Source organism: Penaeus monodon, chromosome 34 (genome assembly GCF_015228065.2).
Source record: "Penaeus monodon isolate SGIC_2016 chromosome 34, NSTDA_Pmon_1, whole genome shotgun sequence".
Classification (NCBI taxonomy): Eukaryota; Metazoa; Arthropoda; class Malacostraca; order Decapoda; family Penaeidae; genus Penaeus; species Penaeus monodon.
This window is the reverse complement of record NC_051419.1, coordinates 2,267,142-2,267,362: the sequence shown is the minus strand read 5'-3', so window position 1 is coordinate 2,267,362 and position 221 is coordinate 2,267,142. Positions and strand designations below refer to the sequence as shown.

General features: G+C 36.7%; 1 protein-coding gene across 1 annotated transcript in view; it reads right to left on the bottom strand.

Moving 5' to 3' along the window:
* The window catches only part of LOC119594517 (splicing factor U2AF 26 kDa subunit-like), a gene marked incomplete in the record, with an annotated part of 10,928 nt that overhangs the window by 701 nt on the left and 10,006 nt on the right, over positions 1 to 221 (bottom strand). The window contains 1 exon segment of the mRNA XM_037943547.1: positions 1 to 216.

The window sequence follows — 221 nt, the reverse complement described above, 5'->3', positions numbered from 1 at the left end:
ACATATCATAATCTTCTAGCTACATGGAAAGCCTTTGTCCAGTATCAAATGAGGATTTATATGTCACAAAATGCAACCAGATCAAGGGTAATGGAGGGACCAAATAGCTGCAACATGCAACACAATTTTGCACATGTGAATTTCTCTCCTTATTACAATTACATAAACTAATATTGCCACTTTCCATCTGCAAGTTGAGAATGACCTCTGTTTAATGGCTG